Source organism: Ambystoma mexicanum, chromosome 1p (assembly GCF_040938575.1).
Source record: "Ambystoma mexicanum isolate Mex_15411 chromosome 1p, UKY_AmexF1_1, whole genome shotgun sequence".
In the NCBI taxonomy this organism is placed as follows: Eukaryota; Metazoa; Chordata; class Amphibia; order Caudata; family Ambystomatidae; genus Ambystoma; species Ambystoma mexicanum.
This window is the reverse complement of record NC_090921.1, coordinates 1,506,233,661-1,506,257,408: the sequence shown is the minus strand read 5'-3', so window position 1 is coordinate 1,506,257,408 and position 23,748 is coordinate 1,506,233,661. Positions and strand designations below refer to the sequence as shown.

Here is a 23,748-nt window from a genome sequence, read left to right as displayed (position 1 = left end):
GGCACCTCTATCCTTTTTGCAAAAGACCTGAACCCACAGGTTCTAGATACTTTACGATGCCGGGAAGGCTGATTCATCGCAATCAAATGTATCATCCTTGGTCAACTCTACACCCTGGTCTCAGCATACGCCCCGAATGAGCATCAAGAGGGGTTCTATCGAAACCTAGAGGAGTCCCTCCTCTCGTTCACTGAAGGGCAAATCATTATCGGAGGTGACTTTAATGGGGCCCCATACCCTCTCAAGGACAGATCACATCGCCTGTCCTCCAGGGACCTTAAATTGGCGAAAGACCTACTCCATCTTTTTTTTCGGGCGCTGAATGTGGTAGACACCTGGAGAGTTCTATCCCCGGAAGAGACAGACTTTTCCTTCTATTCATATGTACACTGTACCTGCTCCAGAATTGATCTGCTGCTGGCTTCCCCCCAAGGTCCTGGCCTTCATGGACGACATCTATATATGCTCCCGGATCCTCTCCGACCATGCCCCGGTCTCACTAAGCCTGTGGGCTCACAATCCAGACCACCCCTCTCCCCCCCCCCCCCCACCCCACCGGCGATGGACCCTGTATGACCCTATTCTGGGTGATTTAGCAGTCTGGGAATCCATTGCTAGAACAATTAAGAACGTTTTCATGGAAAACCGGGACGAGGAAACTTCACCAGCTAACACCTGGGATGCCATGAAGGCAGTCCTGATAGGGGAACTGATCGCCCAAGGCGCAGCCTACCATAAACGAAATAGGCAGCCCACGCCGTCCTGGAAGCTGAGGTCCATGAAGCCGAAGCAACTCACAAGCGAAAGGGCTGGTCCCCGAAATCTCATAGGACCCTACAGGTAGCAAGGAAAAAACTGGAGGCGCACTACGCTGGTGCCACGGCGAACCTATTAACAAGAATGAAACAATGGTACTACGTCCATAACAACAAAGCTAATAAGCTGCTGGTAAATAAGCTAGCCAAAACGATGTCCAGAAATTCCATCCTGGGCCTCCGCGGCCCGCAAGGGATGACTCAATTTTCGGAATGAGAAGTTGCGCCTAGCGGTAGCCCACCTGACGGAGATAATGACAGCAGTCCCGAGGGACCCAGATGAACAGTCCTACATCCGAGAGGAAGCGCTTCTTCCCCTCACGCCTGCGGACCGGGAAGGACCCGAAAGGCCCACAACAAACCAGGAAGTCGAGGAAGCCATAAAAAGCCTGAAATCCAGAGCACCAGGCCCAGATTGGTTCTCCACCCGATTCTACAAACTATTCTGTCCCCAACTGGTGGCCCCATAACTCGTCTTTTCAACTCGTTTGCGGTCACTGTAGTTGTCACCCCGGCGATGCAGGACAATCCTTATCCTCAAACCCGGAAAAGACCCCAAGGATAATAGCTTGTACAGACCCATCTCATTACTAAATCTGGACGCTTACATAAACTCCAAGATCCTGACCAACCGCCTAGCGCCTATACTCCCCGGCATTATATACCCAGACCAGACCCGGTTTATAACCCAGAGGTCAACAAAGGATAACATCCGGAGGGCACTAGACCTTATAGAGGTTGCCAATCAGGACGCACAACAACTTGCCCTGCTGGCCCTCGACGCAACCAAAGCCTTTGACAAAGTGGACTGGACTTACCTACGCCTCGTTCTTGAGGCCTTCAACTTTGGCCCGACGTTCTGGAGAATGACTCTGGCTAATTATCAAACTTCCAAGTCCCGACTACGAGTCAGCAGCCACTTATCGGACCCGATCCCTCTCACAAGTGATACAAGTCAAGGGTGCCCTCTGTCCCCTTTACTCTTCGCCCTGGCCATGGAACCCCTCGCCCAATGCATCCACTGAAGCCCACAGATCAGAGGACCCCGGATAGGCCCCCTTCCCCCCCCCCCCCCCCCAACACAAGATTGCTCTCTATGCAGATGATGTCCTCTTGACCATCACCGACATTGAAGCTTCCATGAAGGCGGCGCTACCTGACCTGAAATTCATAACTTCGGGAGAGTAGCAGGCTTCGCCATCAACTTTGGAAAGTCGGTGGCCCTAGGGGTGAATCTAGGCCCAGGGAGTCCGTAGAGCAGCAATGCCCAATCCAATGGAGTTCTACATCCATACCATACTTGGGGGTCCACAAACCCACCCAACCAGCAAAAGTATAGCAGACAAATATCCCCCCCCTCTTCGCAGAATTGGAAAGGGACCTTAACCGCTGGCAGTCGCAGGAGATCTCCCTTATAGGCCACATCAGAGTGCAAGATGAACCTTCTCCCCCGGTTCCTTTACGCCTGCTCTTCTCTCCCAGCCTCAATCCCTCTTGCCCCTCTGCAGCGGCTTCAATGGAAAATGGTTCACTTTATCCGGAAAGGCAGGAAAGCATGTATCGCCCGTAAAACCATGATGACCAGTATGAAACTGGGTGGGCTGGGGGTTCCAGATCTCCGCAAATACCAGATTGTGGCGCAGCTGGCCCACTTTCAAGCAAGGGGAATTGCTTCGGAGCACTCAGTGGGTGGAGATTGAACTATCCTGTCCCCGTCTCCCTCTCCCCCTCCGCTTCCTCCCGTTCATCCCCCCCGCACTGCACTGAACCTGGCCAGACGTTCTGACCTCAACGAAACAATCATTGAGGGCCTGGGACTGGGCCCGTAGTCAGAGGTATCCCAGGGGACTTGAGCACATTCTCCCCAATCTTCGTTAACCGAGCGTTCCCCCCCCCGGGCGCCTGCCCAAAGAACTTTAGAAACTGGGTGGCGCGGGGGTCTCAAATCACGGGGGCAGCCCTTTGTGGAGGGCACTTTTGAACAATGCAAAGCAGCCTTTCAACTCGCGGAAACTGAAAGGTTTTCCTATGCACAACTGAGGCACTGTTGCTCCCACCCACAAATCCGAGCGGCAGCAACTCGAGCCCCCGCCCTCCTGGAACTCACAATAAACGACCTGCCAGCCCGGGAGAAGATCTCAGCCCTTTATAAACTATTGCAGGAGGACCCTTTCCTCGCTAAGCCCGCCTACATGGCCCAATGGGAGGTGGACCTAGGTCACGATATAGCGATATAGAGGACCACTCCTGGACGGTCATTTGGACGAGAACGCGCATGGCCTCCCCCTGCATCACTAATCTGGAATGTGCCCACAAACTGTTGTTGCGCTGGTACTCCCCCCCCCCCCAGCCCTCCCCTCGCTCCCTCCCTTGCGCCTCCACCACTTCCAGCCGGCGCTGGACCCACATTGCTGGCGTCTCTGCGGCCTCCCAGGATCCTACTTCCACATGTGGTGGACATGCCCAAAGGTACAGGTGTTCTGGTCCCACTGTCTCGCCGCAATAAAAGATATCACCCAGGTGACCATTCTGCTGGCCCCCGAACAGGTTCTTCTGGGGATTCCGACCCCTGAGTCCTACCCAAGGTCAGGACGGACGGCAGCACTGATAACCCAACTGGCGGCCAAAATAACGGTGGCACGCACATGGAAGTCCGCCGACGGCCCCCTGATGGCCCTCTGGTGGATCAAAATCTGGGATATCCTAATAGCCGAAAAGGTCACGGCCGCCAAGGCGGGCCTCCTCCAGCGCTTTATAAACATTTGGGCCCGCTGTTAGAATATGATCAGAACTATCCGGCTCTGACCGGCAAGCCACTCTTGATCGCGAGAGCCCTTCACGCCACCATCGAACTCCCGGTGCCTGATCTGACCCATTGAGACTGGAATGGAGGCCCATCTTGATAACAGGGGAGGGAGGGGGATGACGCCAAACTGTATTCTTAAGGGGCTGCAAACAACTGTTAATGTATATGCTCTCCTGTGTGTTGAGTTAAAAAAAAAAATAATGTATTCATAAAACAACCTCTAAAAAACATGGGATATATAAGGCAATGTAACTGGACTGTGACAAGAAAGCTTCCTTTTATGCTGGCACAGACCGGCTTTGTTCTCACACGCCGCTCTCACGCGCTGATTTGCAATCAAATACACATGCAGACTATAGTACTGATCATGGAACACCGCTTTTCTAATGGCCATTAGGTCTGCCAAACGAGGAGAACCGCATGCTAGTTCCTGCAAACCTCCATATCTAACTTTTCAACAATTCAAGGTAGTGCTCCGCACAAATTCTTCCTACATACCGAATGTTCCCTCGGCTTTACACCTTAATGAACCACTAATTCTGCCAATTTTCTTTGGTGCCCCCACTTCTCCAGCAGAGAGGGCCCTGCACTCTCTAGATGTTGCGCATTCAGTGAAGTTTTATGTGGCCTGCACAAAGGAGTTCGGACAAACCTCGCAGCAGTTTATAGCATTTAGGCCTGTGGGCAAAGGCAGATCCCTGGCAAAGTCTTCCATTTCCATCTGGTGCACCTTGCATTGCCACCAGCTTGCGAACAGGCCCGTGGCGGTAGACCAAGGGCCTATTCCATTAGAGCGTGGCATCTACTGTGATGTTCCTGTCTGGTGTTCCCCTACTCGACATTGGCAGGGAAGCCATGTGGCGGTCTGTCCATACCTTCACAAGGTTCTACTGAATTCACCGAGATTCCAGGGAGAAGTCCTATGTCGGGCAGGCAGTGTTTCTCAACCTTTTCGCTTAAGGTGAGTGTTCCAGAGGCGAGTTTCATTTGCCTCTGTTGAGCTATGCCATCTCCCATTGGTTGTGTATATGTACTACTGTATAATCATATTCAATGAGCATGTGAATCCATGAAAGATCCAATGCTAGAGAAGGAACACATTACTTAGCTGTAACTCCTGTTCTCCAGCATTTGTATCTTTGATATGATATATATGGTATTTTATTTATATCGCGCTCGTACACAGTTGTTTCAGAGCGCGACCAGGCAAAGGGAGGGGAACAGGGAAGAAACAAAAACAACGATTAAGATTGCTCAAGTGCATGGGAGCGGGAAAGAGGAGGAAAGTGCATGGAGGGGGGGGCAATTGGAAGGTGCAGAGCATGGGAAAGAGCAAAATAAATAATAAGTAAATAATGTTACAAAGAAAAGAAAAACACTGATAGTGCAGCCTGTAAGTGTCAAAGTGCTAGGTTAGATAAGGTGAATCTGATAAGTGCAGAAGAAAAGTGGATGGGGGACTGTAGGATACAGTTACAGGGCCCCAGTGCAAGGGGTGACCCGAAGCAAGTGCAGGAGGGTGGCAGGGTGAGCAGGTACCTGGGCCCGAGGCAGAGGGTGGCCAGGTGCACAGTGGCGAGAGAGAAAGCAGATCAGCAGGGGAGAAGCGAGGCAAAGGCAGAATCTAAGACGAAGGTCTTGAGGAGCTTCCGGAACCGTAGATGATTCTCCTCAAGTTTCAAGGTGGCAGGCAGTTCCAAAGGGAGGCACCAGCCGAAGAAAGAGATTGCCCACCAGCTGGCTTCTTTGAAAAATGACTGACCCTTAGGGAGTTAGAGGTAGAGGAGTGAAGGGCTCGAGAGGGGAGGTATTTACGGAGGGATAGTTGAAGGTATTTGTACCCAGACCCCAGAAAGCCTTGTGGACAATGTAAAGGGTTTTAAATTTAATCCTTGCATCCACTGGGAGCCAATGGAGAGATTTCAGAGCTGGAGAGATACGATACCAGGGCTTAAGGCCTAGGACAAGTTTCGCAGTCCTGTTCCGGATTACTTGTAAAGTGCGGAGATTGGAGGCAGTGAGATTTAGAAAGAGGCTGTTATAGTAGTCCAACCTAGAGAGAATCAGCTCTTAGGAGACGGTGCGTTTCTGAGGAAAGGAAGAGTACCTCTGAGGAGGTGCAATAGGAAGTTTGACTTTTTTGAGACGTCAGATGTGTGCGGAGAAGGAAAGTGTGGAGTCCAAGATGACCCCAAGGTTCTTAGCTTCGCAGGTAGGGGTGGGAGGAGGGCCAAGGGCGGCCAGCCAGAGAGTAAGGGGAAAGGATGGAGAGGGTGTACCAATGAGGAGGATCTCTGGGCCTGATTCATGGAGGTGTTTTATAATGGCGCAATCCCATAGGAAAATGTTCCATGAATCAGGCCCAACATCTTGTTGGCATTTAAACAAAGATCATTGGCGGCACACCAGTTTTGAATCGCGATAAGACAGTCCGAGATGATGGAAGGAGAGGAGGTGGCTGAAGGAAGCCTGAAAATGAGTTGGGCGTCATCAGCATAGCACTGGAAATTTGAGCAGAAAATGGAAATACAGTAAGCGAGGGTAGCCAGGTACTGATTGAATTTTCATGGATTCACATGCAACCCTCCTGTCTAACCTTCTGTCATGATGCCTACCCCCGGAGCACCAGGCCAGGCCCAGCACCCCCGGAAGCAGGCATCATGCCCTCGGGTAAAAGCCCAGCGGCCCCTTATAGGGGCTCTTTGGACTCAGTTCTGGCGCCTTTGGCGCCAGGCTCATGTTGGACATCAGTCCTGGCGCCATAGGCGCCAGGCTCATAAAGGGAGGTGTTTTGTGCACTTACCTGATGCAGACCATGCTGCACGCTTCAGGCCTCCCTGAGACCTGAAAGGGACCATTTTTTCATAGGGACTATTTTTTCACTCGGGCGTGGCCAGGGAAGGATACATACCTGGGACTTCTTTGGAGGCTATTTAAGCCACGCCCAGACAGCAGCTCATGCTTCGCGTTGTTCTGCTTCCTGCAGCTTAACGCTCACCGTGTCTGCTCCTGCTCCTGGACTCCAGCCACGCCTGCCTCGAACCTGGAAGACCTGCAAAGAAGGAAGAGAAGAGAAGAGAAAGGTGAAAACCAAGGACTATTTCAAACTTCTTACCTGCATCCGGAATCTTCTTGCCAGCATCCCTGAAGAAAGACTTCCATTTAAAAGCATCCCGTTGCTCGCTGCAGCGCCACGCTTCACTCACCTGTCCTCGAGACATCTCCCGGCTCCATCGCGGCTGTCAGCATCGGACGCCACATCTCTGCACCTAGGGGAGAGAGGAAGAAACAAAAGGTGAGCAGAAGGAACACAGAGGGAAAGCCTGATTAACAGCCATAATACTTACCGGCTTTTCTTTCACATTTCGGGTCGGCGCCGCCCCGTTGGCAGGTACCGTACCCCGGCCCCTATGGGGAAAGGACAAGAGACATTTCTGGGGAATGATGAGGACATTTAGAGGGATCGCCCTCATCACTACTCACCTCGGCAGTTTAACCCCTCGACGCATCGCCTTCATTCTGTACCTGAAATAAAGGACAGATCACAGGTTAGAAAGACAACATAAAGGGGGCCTCACTTGAACTTTGAACTTTCATACTTACGGCGCATCGCTCAGGAAAGTCAAGTGGATTTTGCCAGCGCCATTCTGAAAACCAGTGAAGTAACTGGACGAACGCGCGCCCCTGCACCAGAAGCAGGATGGAGAGTTCATCCTTCCAAACCATAAGGTGAGCTTAAACCGGGGTTTGGAGGAAGTTAGAGAGGAACGAAGGGGGAAAGGGGGGAGCTAGCACACTATTCTGCAGACTGTTAATCCCCTTTCTCATCTGCAGAAGGATATTCCTACGGGCCAGGCAAGCACGATTTGGAGGTCCTGTCCAATCGGTGTTCCGGGTCCTGCGCATCACGCTAGAAGAGGCCACAGCAATCCAGACTAGACCAGCTCCCCCGTGGGAACCAGGTGAGCGTTACACCTTCTACGGCTCTTCTTGGTTCCTACTACCTCATTACGTGCACTTCCAATCTGATGATTAGCTCCAGGGGTGGAGCTAACGAGGACTAATGTCATTGGCTGGGGTAGTATGACTCAAAGTGACAGCAAATAGGCTATATCGGTGCCAAAAACCACTTTAGTATTAACTGATGACCGGGAATATTCAATGAGCATGTGAATCTATTAAGATATCGATGCTGGAGAACAGGAATTGCAGGTAAGTAATTTCTTGGGTTACAGCAGCAATGATTGTTTTAAGCCTGGTATAATGGATCTAATGGATCTCTTATCCCAACCATTGGGCCTTTAAAGTAAGTCTGGTTGACTTCTTGAGGTATAATCATTGCCATGACCTGGTTCATGTCAGTCCAGGCAGAATGGTAATAATCAATGACCAGTTGGATCTCCTCGATGAAACGCTGATGCTCTTCTTATATTTAAGGAAATCCTTAGGCAGGTTTTTCAAACATGGGCCATCACAAGTCGATTATCGTCTTATCACCTCGCATCGGTCCGGGAACCTGACCAACTGGCTCCTGAAAAGTCACACTGTCCTGTCCATAATTTGTACCGCCCCTAGTTTGAGATGCAGCAAAAGGGGAAGCAATAGGCGTTTATGGGAACCATGGGCCTGCAGCATCTCGTGATACTGGGGACAAAGCTTCATGTGTGCTTGCAGTGGGTTGGTGCACCTCTGGTACTGGATGCGGTTGAGTGCTTTGTAAGGGTCAGAGCAACCACCCAGGGCAGGTGGTATCTACAGCTGCTTGTGCCTCCTGAGGAGCTGGCGTATGTACACTAGTAAACGTCTATTAAATCCTCAGCAATTTCTTTATCCTGTTTCTCAACTTCGATCTGTGGACAGATTAGTGTGGAAGTCTGATCTTTTTCTGTTGCCCCTCAATTCTTTAAATGTTTAATTCGGCCCCTCAATTTTTCATTCTAATCCTTCAATCCCCTTATTCTAGATTATGAGGGGTCATTAATGCGAGACAGACAACTGCATGTAGTTTTCTCAGCATTTGACATTTTATTAATGATGAGAAATGCAAAGAAAAGCTAACTCGGGCTACTCTACCGGGGAATTCCCTACCTAGTCTAGGCTATAAGGGAAAATCTCCTAGCATACACAAAACTGGCCATCCCACTAAACAACAAAAACAATCAAAGTAAATCAAAAACAACATAAAAGATTACCAACCAACCAGTGACTTGATATCTTCCACTTGTTCCTGGGTAGATCCCTTTCCCAGGAATGTCCAAAGTCATTTTCTCGGAGTGTTCATAAAAAATAAATAGTCTTGGAAGTCCCAAAAGAAATAAAAGTTCATCCAAACAAAACTCCACTGGTAACAGTTCTTTAAATGTCTGTTGAAAAGCTCCCCTTCCAATTCCAATAAAGCAAGGTAATCCTGGATATCCTCTTCCCAGGTTAGACTTGATACAATTCAAAGATAAAATTGTCACTTCTGTTTCAACAACTGTCCTTATTTTTGCGACTTCTGCAGCCTCTTTATCTTGACTTGTCAGGATGCTTCTTCTTAGGGTGTTGCTCTCGTCCAAACAACCCCCTTCTGATTCTATCACTGGGAGCCAGGCGCCCTGGCTCCACAGTGTTCTACTGCTTCAAGCACTTTCAATATAGAGTTCAATGACAATATTATAGACAACCACAGTTCTGTTAACTCTGCTTCAACTTGGTAGTTAATGACTGTTAAACAACTTAAATATATAACTATTCAACCTTCACTGGAAGGAAATGCCAATCTTCTTTCCTAGGTTATCAGAAAAGGGCAGCCTATTTGCCTCTTATGTCTGTCTTACTGCTACTGATTTAATCTGGCCTGGCTTTCAGACTGCTTCTCGCTCTCACAACTTCAGCAATCTGAGCTCTACATATTGTTGATTGGATCTTTTAACAAGCACGAAGCTCCCTTCCCCAGCTTCATGCACACCTTTTAGGTTCCAGCAGCTACCCCAAAGCTGTGTTGCCACTCTTCCAGCCTTGGATAACCATATCACCCTTGTAGCAGAGGAAACTGGACCTTCAACAACTTTGACAAGTTCAAAATATAGGTGGTTCGATTTTTTTTTTCTTTTTTTAAACTCTTTATTGAATTTTTCAACAATCATAACAATCCCCAGAACTCCCTCAGTGCAGTTTCAAATTTTCCGTTGCTGCCTGTGACCTCATAAAGTCTCTTTGTGGTCATTGTAGATCTAAGAGTCTTAAGCATTGTGGGCGCCATCCAATTCTAAAATCGTCCCTGAGAAAGGTTAGTACCTCTCCCCAGCAAAGTTCTGCAGTGCATTGTTCATTGCATATGTGGCTCATTCCATTGCCACCATCTCCCACACTTTGAGCAGCCAGTCTTGGAACGTCGGTATATCTGAGCTTTTCCATCTCTGGGCATTGATTGTCATTCCAGCTCTGGTGAGCAGCACCTTTGCCCTTTCTCTGCCCCTCGGCTCTCCTGTCATTTCTTCTGGCCAAAGGCCCAGTAGGATCCTTTCCGGGGGCAGGCTTCCCACCGACCCAAACACTTATTCTATTGCTTAACAGATGTCCTTCCAGAACGGGTCTATTTTTGGGCACCCCCACCAAATATGTTCTGCTTTGCCCTCCTGGCCACAGCCTCTCCAGCAAAGTCTCGTCGCCTCAGGATATATCCTGCGTAGTCGAGCTGGAGTATAGTGCCACCCATACAATATTTTATACCAAGCTTCCTGGATTTGTGAGGATCTCGCCAGTTTGGGGATTTTTCTCCAACGTTTCTCCCAATCACTCTTCTCAATCTCTCTACCAAAAATGCGTTCTCATCTTCCCATATATGCCCACTGCGTCCTCTGGGTAGCCTCGTCCAGAATCTTCTAGAGTTGCGAGATTAACCCTTTCGAGCCATCGTTGTACGTTAAACATTTATCGAAGGGGGTCGGTGGCCTAGGGGCTGCCTCCTTATTCGTGGGGTGAAGGAGCCAGTGACGTAGTTGGAAATATCGCAGCCTCTCCCCCTCCCCCAATGCGAAGTCCCTTTTGCAGTCCACAAATGCGCTGATACCCCCCATAAACATATCTCTCATCCTCTGGCATCCCCCTTCCTGCCAGTTCCCAAATGCTCCCCTCTCCATCCCAGGAGTGAAATCTTTATTGTTGAAAATGGGTGTAAAAGGGGACGGAAAAGTTGTGATTTCCTCATGTTTGACCAATCTGTCCCAGTTGTCCGCAACTAGTTTGGTGATGGAGCTCCCATACGTATGACTCGGCCGGTGTTGCTTAGGCAGCCACAGTACCTCCCCCAGATCGTGCTTTGTGACCACCCTGTCCATTTTTACCCAGTGCTTTTCTTCCCCCTCCCGGAGTCATTGCCTAATTACCCTTAGTTGTGTTGCCTCGTAGTACTGCCGGAAGTTGGGCAGGGCTAGTCCCCCTTCTTTCCTCAGAGCCATGAGTTGCTGTCTGCTCACCCTTGCATAAAAAAAAAGAAAAAACGATGGGCACATTCGATGGAATGTGCACGTTAAAAGGCCTGGGGAGGAAAAGTCAGACGATGAAATGACATGGAACCGGTGAGCTATATAATAGTTTAGCCCATTTTAGATTCTTAGGACCTATACCATATTCCTGTAAAGCTGCTATCAACCATGGCCATTTCACAGAATTGAAGGCCTTCACCACGTCCAGTGAGACTATTGCGACCTCTTGTGCTTCCCCTTCTGTCTGCTGTATGACCTAGTGAAGCCTTCTGAGATTGTCTGATATATTTCTATGTGGGACGTATCCAGTTTGATCAGGATGTATAAAGTTTGCTTGTAACCCGTCTCAGTCTCCTGGCCAACACAGCCATGAGTATTTTACTGTCCTGTTTCAGCATGGATATCGGTCTGTATGATCCGCGCTCCATGCTCGGCTTGTCAGGTTTAAGAATCGGGAGGATTATCACCTCCCTTAGGGATTCTGGCAGCATTCTGATTTCTAGAGCTTCATTTAAAATGGCCAGTAGTGGGGGAAGCACTTCTGTCTTATATGTTTTATAGAACTCGATAGGGAGTCCATCCGAGCCTGGGGCTTTGCAAGTGGGCAATTCTTTGATCGTTGCTTCTAGTTCCTCTAGTGTGACGGGGGCGTCTAAATTCTCTCTCTTCAGCACTCAGTTTCGGTAGGCCGATGTCTTCCAGTATTTCCACTGTTTCGCTGTCTTTCCCTTCATCTATATCTCCATACAATAATTTATCAAACTCAAAGAACCCTTCATTCATTCCCTCCTGGGTATCAAGAATCTGTCCTCCTTCTCCTTGTACTGCTCTAACCATCGGTCTAGGCTTTTCGCTTTTGTAGACCCATGCTATCAGCCACCCCGGTTTGTCTCCACTGGCGTGCTGCCTCTCTATGTATTTCTTATCATTTAGGTTGCATAGCCTCTCCCAGTGTCTTTCGCATGATTGCTGTAAATGGTTTATAGTATTCGCCTTGTCTAGGGAGTCAACTCCACTGCGTGTAGCTGCCTCAAGTTCCTGCTCTGCCTTCTGCAGTTCTTGCAATATGCCCCTCTGCAGTCCTTTGGATTTAGCGATCGCTGATCCCCTTACCACCACTTTGAATGCCTCCCATAGGGTGCCTACGGATTTTACGCTTCCAGTATTGTTTTCAAAATATTCAACAATCTCCTTTCTCAGGTCCTCTCTGAACACTGTCTTTTAATGCTTCGGCTCTCGGCCGCCACGTAGGAATTCCAGCTCTGGGGGCTTGATGCTGCATGTTAAGACCAATTGTGAGTGATCTGAGAGGATTCTCGCTGGATCTCAGGCCTACCCACCTTTAGTACCTATTTGGCGGTGCCGATACTAGTGACACAGCAGGGGGTTACCATACTACCGGCAACCCAATTATCATTTCTATAGGGGTATAAGAGTGAGTCTATCGTGTCTCCCGTTATTATGCCACATTATGTTATGCTCATTAAATACTGCATGCTCAGCCCGTAGCCCATTACTTCCATGTCTACCCTGCCCTATCTTATATTCAAGTCCCAAAGTCACAGTTTATACAGCACCTTGGCTTCGGGATCACGCCTCACTTATCTGTTCTGTCCTCTTTCTGGTTGTCTGCTCCCGATGGGCAATTTTGGGCGTCCAAACATTCCGTCGCATGTTCCAGGGTCTCAAAGAACAGGGCCTTGTTTTTATGAAACACTTTGTTTCGCCGGGTTCATCAGCATATATCTGTAACCTGCTTCACGCAGTCTCATCTTCACGGTCCCATAGTTCAATCGCCGTCTCTGCACCAGAAGTGTGTAGTCTGGATATGCTGTGATGGTTGCGGATGCTCTTTGTATTGTGCCTCCTTTCCGGAAGTGTTCCAGGATCTTCTCTCTGTCTCATTAATTCAGTATCTTGGCAGTTATTGGCCTTGGGGTGGGGCCCCGGGGGGGGTCTCCTTGTGAGGGCTCTGTGTGCTCTCTCCACCGCAAACCCTTGGGTGAGCGCCCCTCCTCCTAATTCCTGAAGCAGCATTGTCTCAATGTAATCTGTTGGGTTAGGGCCTTCTTCGCCCTCCGGAAGACCCACTATGCGTATATTGGTCCTCCGGACACACCCTTCGGCTTCCTCTGCTCTGCTTTCCAGGTTGCTTACTTGCTGTTTCAGTATGTGGATCTCCGAGGCATGGGATGCGCAAGCTGCCGTATTTGTGGTCCATTCTTTCTCCAGCTCGTCTGTGCGCTCCGCTATTGTTCGTTTCTTGAGACATAATGCTTATTGTTATTATAGGTCACATATTATAAAGTGCAATGTGCTTAAATAACACTGCTAATTTGGCCTTTTTTACAGAATCAAACCTAATCTCTGCTGCGGTCCACACAATATATAAGGCAATATGAACAAATTCAGTAGGTGTACTTAAACAATAATGCCAAAAATGCACTGATGAAATGGTGACATATTGATGTACTCACCATGCATATGCGCATTTATGTACCGATGATAAAGCAGGGCACTCAGCTAAAATATGTCTAACTGTCTGCAAGTTTTCTGCTACATTACAAATCGACAATGTTGTTGGTTTTTTGCCAGTTGCCATTGGATACCATATGTTGTCCTAACTGGCAATTGGTTAGTTCTCATCAATAGCCGAAATCTACGAACTTCAGGATTAGGACAACGTATTAAATAGATTTGGGGACAGCGGTACAGATGAACAATACCATCTAATTGATGAAGTTATGGAGTCCACTCATATAGATAAAATTGTTTTCCCAGTCTTTGATCTCAACTTTTTTTTTTAAATGCAGATTTAATGGCACTGTACCGGCCGCAACAAGATCGATCAATTGAGCTTTCAATGGAAGGAGAATAAGAGCTTTTAAGAATATCAATCCAAATTCAACTCTAATATACTGTATAGGACAGGAAGGCAGAAGGTCAAGTGTATATTGCCAGAAGTAACCCTCAATTTTATCTAATCATGATAGGTTTTTAATAGAGGGAGCTTCTAACCCATAGACCATAACCGGTAAGAGCCACTGCATGTATAACACCAATATATCCTAATGGGAAAATCAAACATAATTTAGAACAAAACTATGCACAAGCTTCGTTATTTGTTGAGCTCGTTTCATCTTTCATTTATTGACTGGTAACCAATTCTACTGTCCATGTTCACTCCTAAATATTTATAGGATTCTGTGTATTCAATTATACCCCAGCTCAGTTCCATTTTGGGTCTATTCACCTCTTTTAACGCAAACAAGATTATTTGAGATATCTTTTCATTAATATGCAAACTGTGTTCAGTTGTAAAGCGTCCCATTTCTTCCAAGATCATCTTCATGCCTTCAAATGCATGGTCGACCATGTCAATGAGAAGGTCATCAGCATAAAATAATACTGCGACCTTAGTCGTTCCAAATTTAATTGGGCAGTAGGCATGTTTTTCAAGTCTTCTTATTAGCTCTGCTAAATAAAGATTAAATAACAGGGCAGCCAACAAGCATCCTTGTTTGCCGCCTTTATTAATCTTAAACGGTCTTGATAGTCGACCTTCATTATCAAGACTTACTTGCGCAGTATTATTGGAATGGAGCTTAATTAATATCTCTAGTAACAAATATGGACACGTCATTTCAGACAGTATCTCCCATAACTACTTATGCTCGACACAATCGAAAGCACAGCTGAAATCAATAAACGTGACATAAACTAATGGTTTAGTTCTCTGTTTAGCTCTTCAGATGATGGCATCGAGAAGACGAATGTTATACATGGTGCTGGAACCCAATCTAAAACCAGACTGAAAAGGATGCAATAGCTGATTTGCAATGGACCAGCATTGCAGATGATCCAACACTATGGCGGTAAATTCTTTACTGGTCATATCTAATATGGACAGAAGCCGATAGTTTTCACGGGCAGTTCTCATTCAGCCTTAAATACAGATATTATTATCGAGGACATCAATGAGGTAGGTATATACTTTTCCTTGCATACCTTTTTACAAAGTAAATATATTATCAGGGACAAACTAATAGGGTCATGTTTAATGACCATTGAAGCAAGCCCATTCGGGCCTGGAGCTCTTGAATTTTTCAATTTACTAATTAACTCTGTTATTTCTTTACTAGAAAACGTCAGCGGCCATACATTCGAAGTATCACCCACAGTAACAGTAGGAAGCTCTTCATACATAGTTTGTCAGGTATTCAACCCATTTGTCTTCACCTATCGCATTTGGCGGTTGAGAGGTTAGAATCAACTCGAACTTTATTTAGCATATTCCACAACGAACTGGTGTCTCCTTTTTGTAAGATGCCTATCATCCTTTGCCACTTTATATTTATTTTGTCTGCTTTTCTGCGTTCACGCCAACACCTATATTTATTATTCAACATTTTCTTTTTTTGAATATAAATATTTGTGGAAAGGCACCATTTTTTTAGATTACGAATTTCCTTCCGATGGTTACGCTTCACCAACAACAATTCATCATAGGATAAATTCAATATCTTCCCAGTAGCAGCGTTGGGGGAACCACAAACTAATGCAACTTCAGTAGTCGTTTTTTTTTTAATCAAATTTTCAATTTCATCACCATTCATGGCGCTGATGTCAATTTCCAAGGTTTTAATCAATTGCCGAATTATTCTGGTCATTTTCTTAATATTAGATACATTCCATTTAATTTTAGACCCACTGTTATTAACCTTAATATTTATGGGACGCCTGCTGTTGGAACCAATGTAGGGAATATTCAACTTAGCATAGATAAGAGAATGGTCATTATATAGCATCTGAATCACTCCCAAATCATTAATGTGCTGAAGCACGTACACATTCCCACATACGTAATCTAAGGTGGGAGATTTACTGCCACTATGCCAAGTGCAATTTCCAGGGGTGTCACTTTTTGTTGTTCCATTAAGCGACCATATTTCCCATTCCATCAAAAAAGAAAATTCCACGGTACCCCCCTTACATTATCCTGGGCTTTTCCATTACATTTGTTACTGCAACATTGTCAAAACTCGAAGTCATCGAGGTGACGCCACACAGTCACCACCTAGGATTATCATATTGTTTCCCTCAATTTAGGAGCCAATCAGTAATTATTGAGTCAATCAAATCATGTATCTCAATCGTACATTTTCTAGTAGGCGGGTCATAAATATTAATAATTAATATATATGGGGCAGTAGATCGATTTTATTTTTCCCTTTGGCCTTTATTTGAATTGCCAGAACATGATCATGTATATTCTTAGTTATAATTTTGCTGGCAACAAAGTCCTGATTAACTCAAATAATCAGACCACCAAAAGGTCTACCTTTTGCTCCTTTTTTTTTGCATTACGTTGAAATATTCAATGGGAGTCTATATGATAATCCTTTAGCAACCTAGCAACCATGTCTCCTGTAGCAAGAATATTGGGAACGTTGAGGGGCGCTGTTGGACGCCGACAGATATGGCCACCTGATTGAGAAGCTGCGCCACTAACAGAAGATCCGAGCTGAGATCCTGTAAATTTTGGATGACAGATCACTGAATTCGACTTGGGCTGTGTGTCTCGCCTCCTGGGGTGCCGTTTGATTCATCTTGCGCTGCCCTGACCTGGATTCTTGTGGAGTTTTATCGTTGAAAAGAAACCGTGGGCTCTCTGTGTTGGAACCGCGGCCATACTGTGCTTCCCGTCCCCTGCCCCTCCGGGACCTGGCAGTGCATCTGCAAGGGACCGGCCTGCGGGAAGCTCGCTGCGGTCTCTGGCATCAGCCGCTGATTGCTGAGCGGGTGAAGAAATTCGGTGTGGTCAGGACCAGTGGTGAGTTTGAATCCCCCCGAGGGTGACTGGAGACATTCTGAGCCTCCTGCCCACGGTTGAGGGGCTGTTGGGCGGGAGCGAAGGCCAATCATCCTCCGAAGCTACACCCGAGCACCTTGGAGCGAATCGGAGCGGGGGCTGCGCTACGGATCATCGGTGCCGGACTGTGAAATCCCCCCGGAGCCTTCCGGAGACACTGCTCAATCCCTGCAGTTTACGCTTGGCGGATCGGCGCTGCAGTGAGCCGCCCCCTTCTACTGGTCCTGCGGCGGACGTGGGAGTCCCGGGTCCTGGTTGTGGGCCCGCAGCGCTGACCTGCGGTGAAGCGGGTAGGGGGTCCCCCTCCTGGCTCTTGGCTTCACTGCTGGGTCCCGCTCCGTTTGCAAGAAATAATCTGAGGCCCCCAGGCGCACCAGGTTACATTGACGAAGCCGGGCATATGAGAACACACTACGGGTGAAGTCGGAGCCCGTCCTTTAGAGGCTGCCATCTGAATAGGTGGTTGAGTGGCTAGAGCCCGAGGGACAAACCCCCCGCCTGCCATCTTATTGCGGTTGGGTTGGACATTCCCTCCCCAGCTGCCGCTGTGTGCGAGTGGCAGGCCGGCTGGGTCTAGGCTGCGCCCTCCCCCTTACACCTGTCACAAGCGGATGGCCAGGTAGGTGGAATTTCAAATGAGAAGGGCTGGATGTGTAGCCTACCCGCGCATATATTATACTGCAATGGTCACCAGTCGGTGGGGTTTTTGCCCATCAGCATGCACCACTAAGGAGGGCTGCACTGAACGCAGTGAGTTGAATAGATTGCTTAACGCAGTTACCGTACATATCCTGTAATTGCAGCCTAACAACGCCAGCCTTAGTTCTAAATTGACACAGGCTTGACTTTGGGTCGCTGACAACCTGAATCTCCCTTCATTGAGGCACTTCTTGATTCCTGCAATTAGACGATCGCAGCTCCATTATAGAAGGCATAACCAGAGGCAGCAAAGCCAACAGAAAAGGCCCGATGGATGCTTTTACTAAAACAGTACAAGAGGACAGGAGTGAGGAAATCCCACATAGTAGTCAGCCGACACCCCTGGGCCTGGCTGATGGTACACCTGACCCATATATGGCAGCCCTACAGGCTAGTTTTGCAACAGTAAACTCCAAATTAGATGAAATGGGGTCCACAATGGCATTAATTAAGGCAGACTTACACAAAGTGAGCATGCGAATGACTGAAGCAGAAACTCGAGTTGGATGTGAAGATGTGACAGCGACCCATGGCAAGGAGATTGATTCCATCAAGAAGGCCCTTACTCGGGTGCAAATGAAATGTGATGACCTTGAATCGAGGTCGTGCCGCAATAATGTAAGAGTAGTCGGGCTGGCTGAGAAACAAATAAACACCCCAACGGAGGTGTACCTTGAGGAGGTGATTCGCACGCTCTTCCCAGAGGCCCAATTCTCGCAACAGTTCTTAATTGAACGGGCTCATCGATCCCCGACTGCTCCTCCTAAACCTGGGACCCCACCATGCACGGTTATTGCCCGGTTCCTTAATTACCGCGACAGGGACATGGTCCTTTGCCTCTCTATGGAGAGGTGCAAATTGCTGTACGATTCAAATAAGATTCACATATATCCCGATTTTTCAAATAGTGTACAAGCGGCACGCCGCACCTTTTGATCATGTCAAGAAAGCTCTTAGGGCGCGTTCCATCCCATATGCGATGCTCTTCCCAGCCAAATTACGACTTCAACATGAAGGAAGGGCCCAATTCTTTGAATCCCCAGAGGATGCCATGAAGTACATTGAACAAAATATCCCACAAACACAGGGAGATGGGAACGCGCAGTCCAGCTTGAACACTTGAAAAATGGTCACCTAAATTCAGAAGATAATGGCGCAGTGGACATCAGGTTGGTCGGGTCGGTAGTGTGATGCAGACAAGCCCACCAACCAGTGCCGCCCGAATATATTCCTCAAATGTTGAACTTCAGTTTGGGGTTTACCCTGTCCAGTTGGGGGGATAGTGAGGGAGTGTGGGAGGGAATATCAGAGGGTCTGTTGCCCACGATATGCAATCCACATGGCACAGCATTGCGGAATGATCGTCTCAGAATACTGTATCGCGCAGATCGACTCACATCAAGAACAAACACTCAGTAGTATAAACATGGTCATAAGAAATATCGACAAGTCAGTGCTACGTTCGATAGAGCTTAATTCTTGGGGGATCAATGACAACGACCCAGATGGCAGCTAAGGGACAAGGAGTTAATTTGCTCACTTGGAACATCAGGGGACTAGCCCACCCAATCAAGGCCAGAAAGGTACTGGCGTACGCAAATCGACACAAGGTGGACATTCTCCTCGTACAAGAAACGCACACCACAAAGAAGATTATCAACACGTTTGCGCGAAACTGGGGACCCCAGCGGGTGGCCACAAACTACTCTACAATGGCTAGGGGAGTGCTCACTATTGTTCACAAACTTTCAGATGACTAAATCCATCATTGATGAAGAAGGACGCTATGTGATCCTATGGGGACAACTAAATAATCGGGAGGTGGTTATTGTTAATACCTATGGCCCGAATCTGGACAATCCGACATGTTATCTGCGGATGGTGGAGCTTCTGTCACCCGTTGGCACTGCAACAGTGTTGTGGGGAGGAGATCTGAACCTAATTCTTGATCTGGGTCTCGATCGCTCCACGGGACACTGCAAGCTGCATACTAAAGCAGCATTGAATCTGAAGCAGGTGATGGCCACTCTACCGCTGGTAGATACTTGGCGTGAATTGCACCCACTAGCGAGAGAGTTTACATTTTATTCCGGAGCTCACGGCTCCAGTTCGAGAACTGACTATTGGCTATGCTCACCGGGGTTGATCGCTGAAGTGGAGCACTCTGAAATTCTTCCAAGAACATTGTCAGACCATTCCCTGGTCCTCTTACGGCTGACATCAAGGAATGTGACTTATTCCGTCAGAGCCTGACGCATGCCCCCTAATATGCTGAGAGATGAATCAGTGGTAGAACCCCTCCAAATTGAAATCGAGGAGTTCTTTCTCCGTAACGAAGGGTCAGTCGACTCCCTGCAATCGGTATGGGAAGCGTTTAAGGTATGGCTGAGAGGTCAGTTGATGGGAACATCCTATGGCGTCCTGAGGGAAATAAGAAGGGAACTCACCCAAGCCGAGAGAAAGCTCTGCGATCTCGAGGTCCAGCAGCCTGGTAATGAGGGAAGAGAATACCTACTGAAAATTTAAGCTCAAATGGACATATTTAAAGCTCTAGCCAATATAGAACTGCATTTCATCTCTCAAACCATACGGGCGCGAAGATATGGAGAAGGGAACAAATCCAGAAAATCTATGGCGACTTTAATTAAAACTGAGATGACGGCCAGACAAATCACCAGCATCTTCGACTCCACTGGATCGGTTCAAACATCCCCGGAAGCAATCAATGAAGTGTTCAAACAGTTCTACACCTCGCTATACGCTAATGCTGACTCAGTCGATCTGGAAAGCATCAAGAGCTATATTGATTCTATCCCGCTGCCTGTGCTGGATGAAGATGATGGGTTAAAGCTAGACCTTCCTCTGACAATCGAAGAAATTGAGCAGGCTATTGCCGACTTGCGAACTGGGAGGACTCAAGGATCGGACAGGATTCCAGTCGACTTTTACAAGACATACAAAGACGAATTGGCCCCTAGGCTGCTGGCGGTCTTGGAAGATGCTCTTGAGAGAGGCATGCTACCAACCACAATGAGGGAAGCAGTGATTTCAGTACTGCTTAAGCCTCACAAGCCTCCCCAGGATCCCTCATCCTATCGCCCTTTATCTCTCATTAATACGGACACGAAAATCTATGCCAAAGCTACAGCCAATCGCCTGACCCCTTATATGAACAAATTGATTCACACAGACCAATCGGGTTTATCCCATCACGCTCCTCTGCACTGAATCTGCGTAGGTTCTTCGCCATCACATCACAATTAGATTCCAAAGCCAAAGCTGCTGCCATTACCCTTGACGCCGTAAAAGCGTTTGACTCTGTTTCATGGAACTATGTTTTTGATTCTAGCCAAATTGGGGTTTGGTCCAGCATTTTCAGTATATACACGAGTGCTATACAAGCAGCTGACAGCAAGGGTAAGAACAGACAGTACTATGTCATCCCCCTTCACACTGGAAAGAGGCACTCATCAAGGTTGCCCCCTCTCCCCTTTTATTTTTGTCCTCACTATCGAAGGTATGGCGGCCAAGATCAGACACGAACACACATTGAGGGGCATCCGTATTACAGGTTGCCCGCAACTCCTTTCATTATACGCTGACGATGCAATTATTTATGTGAGAAACCGAGGCACACCTACCCCCTCTCATGAATGCGATCTCCAGTTTTTCAGTTTATTCAGGCTATAAAAGAAACCAAGCAAAGTCTGAGGTTATCCCGCTGACTCCAGCCACCACGCAGTCTTCAGCATTAATCAGGTTTAAATGGTCCCCCACTACTGCATGCTATTTGGGGATAATAATGTCTACAGACAGACAAACGCTCCTTGCAAATAATCATGAAGCATATTTATATACCCTGGAACATAAACTCAAAATTTGGGGGGCTTTAACAATATCTATTTATGGCTGAGTTGCCATACTTAAAATGGTTGTGGTCCCTAAACTCCTCTACTTGTTTTGTGGTGTCCCGTCTGGCCGGGAAGGGAATTCTTCCAAAAATTGCAAAAACTTTCCACTGTGTTTGTGTGGGGAGGGAGGGCGGTCAGGCTCAATTGCCCGAAGATGTGTGAAAGATATGAAACTGGCGGTTTGATGGCCCCTGACTATTTATTATATTATCCCGCGGCACAGGCACACTATGCTCGATACTGGGCTACCACAGCTGAACCACATGCCCATGTACGTGCCGAAAAGTTTGCAGTGGCCCCCTCCAATATTCAGGCGATGCGGTTCTCTGCGGTCAATGGGAACATCACAGATATAGATCCTGTGGCCTCCACGGTCAGAGCCTGGTCGTCCCTATTCACTAGAGTGGGATGCGATACCCCTTTTTGGCCGTTTCTCTCTTTGTGGCACTACCCTAGGTTAGAACCCTCGCTCGACAGAGCACTTCAAAAAAGATGGGACCCCGATAAGGAGATGATACTAGGTGATCTGTACCCCGGGGGAAAGTTTGCCACGCTACAACTAGTGCATGACAAGCTGGGGGCCAGTCTTATCATTACTCTACAATATTACCGGCTTAAAGCTGCATGCAAGGAAAAGTGGCCCACATTTCCAGATGCCCCAGAACCTCATCAATTCATTACTGCTACCATGACCCAAGACGGGTTTACAGGTACAATATCTAGTCTTTACAGGGCAGCACAGGCACATTCTCCTTCCAAAAACTGTATGAAACAAAAATGGTTCGGGACCTGGGAATCACAATTGATTACACTAAATGGTCTAAATACTGTCAGCACACTAAATCCATATCGCTCAATGCCAACTTTCAATTGATACAATTCAAGATCCTGAATCACCTGCATATTACACCACACAAAGCTTCCAAATTTAATCCAGATCAGCAGTCGAACTGTCCCAAATGTAGCTCCAACATGGCAAACTCTATTCATATGTACTGGAACTGCCCCCGGTCAGAACATTCTGGGAAGAAGTTGCTGAAACTGTTAGTGACATTGTTGAGCTTTCTATACCGGCAACACCGCTAAAGTACTTGCTGGGTGACATTGGCAAGGCATCAGTCAAGATCTGTCGCTTTGTAGCTATTGCAAGTGCATTCGTCAAGAGGAACATTCTGCGGGGCTGGAAAGCTAAAACAGCCCCAGATCACAAGGCCTGGCTGAAGGACATAGTGTATGTCCAAGAGATTGAAGAACAATATGTTTGATCTGTGTCGACGGTGTGCAGACCTAAGGACATTTGGGCCCCACTACGTGCATACCTAACAAACAAGCGAGACAGACTCCTGAGCTTTCCAATAGATTGCCCGTTGAGCCTGCTTGTACGTTTCTTAATGTAATGTTTAAGTGTCATGCGCAAAGACTCTGTGTAACTTGATGAGGACTTACCTGCACGAATAATGCCTGTCAAAGTTATTGTGCTTGTTATGCAAATCTGTTGGAGGGGGGGGTCAAGTTCTTGGGGTATTAACACTCTATAATGGGAAATGTAACGGGTTACAGTTGAACATATCAAGGGTGTGAAAGGAAAATTTGCAGACGGGGGGTTTAAATGGATAATATGCAATGAACTATGGTCATATTTGAGCCCAGCCTGCAAACGTACATTATGATCTTTATTTTACAATTTTTGTACACACCTGTCTTCTTTGAAGAATACTGTTATTCTAGTTTAAAATGTCAATAAAAAGATGTTTAAAAAAAAGAATATTGGGAACGTTATAAGGTCATCAAGGGATGCACCAAATTTTTGAAAATGAGCATGGCCTCTTGTATTCCAGGATGCAATGCTGCACTTCCATGGTTATGCCATTTCCAGTTGACCAAGCAGATTTTCTAACCATTTACATCCTGTCTGATTATCAGTAACAATATCAGATTGCACAGACGGTTTACACAAAACCTTGGGTTCAGAAGTGCAACAGTGTTCACATTGTACAGGTAAATTGGACTCTGTAATCTCTTTATCCAGCTCGAAGGCAAGAAATCCCAGAGAATCTTCTTGGTACTGAATCAACAAATCAGTCGCCGGATGATCACATTGAACTAAAGTAATGGCACCAAATTCCCGTTTCAGCGGTTGTATAGATTCAAACTCGCACAACTTAAGTATTCTGAG

The 23,748-nt window shown here is 47.3% G+C and overlaps 1 protein-coding gene across 5 annotated transcripts in view; it reads left to right on the top strand.

Moving 5' to 3' along the window:
- Window positions 1–23,748, top strand: part of USF1 (upstream transcription factor 1) — a 1,351,219-nt gene that overhangs the window by 357,555 nt on the left and 969,916 nt on the right. The window lies entirely within an intron of this gene.